Source organism: Anomaloglossus baeobatrachus, chromosome 7 (assembly GCF_048569485.1).
Source record: "Anomaloglossus baeobatrachus isolate aAnoBae1 chromosome 7, aAnoBae1.hap1, whole genome shotgun sequence".
Taxonomy (NCBI): domain Eukaryota; kingdom Metazoa; phylum Chordata; class Amphibia; order Anura; family Aromobatidae; genus Anomaloglossus; species Anomaloglossus baeobatrachus.
Genome location: NC_134359.1, coordinates 99,094,235 through 99,094,669, shown reverse-complemented (window position 1 = coordinate 99,094,669; position 435 = coordinate 99,094,235).

Below are 435 nucleotides of genomic sequence, written 5' to 3'. Positions count from 1 at the left end.
ACAATGGCCAGTGTTTTAGAATGATTTTCTTGATCAGTGGTGAGAAGGGATGATATGTATTGATGAAGGGGATACGATTCTGATTCCCTGCGGATTTATCTGAGGTTGAGGTTGTTCTGATGGCTATATGCTGGGGATAGCCCCTCTGAATGAATTTGTCACTCATTTCTTGATGTCTAGTGGTTCTGGTGTCCATGTCCGTGACCAGCCTATTAACCCGGGTATGTTGAGAAATGGGTAAAGATTGTTTTGTATGTTTGGGATGATTGCTCTTGTAATGCAGGAGACTGTTCCTGTCGGTTGGCTTTGTATAGATATCGGTACTAAGGACCCCATCTGTACCCTTAAGAACCATACAGTCTAGAAAATTGATTGAGTCGGTGTCATGATGTATGGTGAATGTTAAGCCGGGAAGGCAGGTATTTATATCTTCGT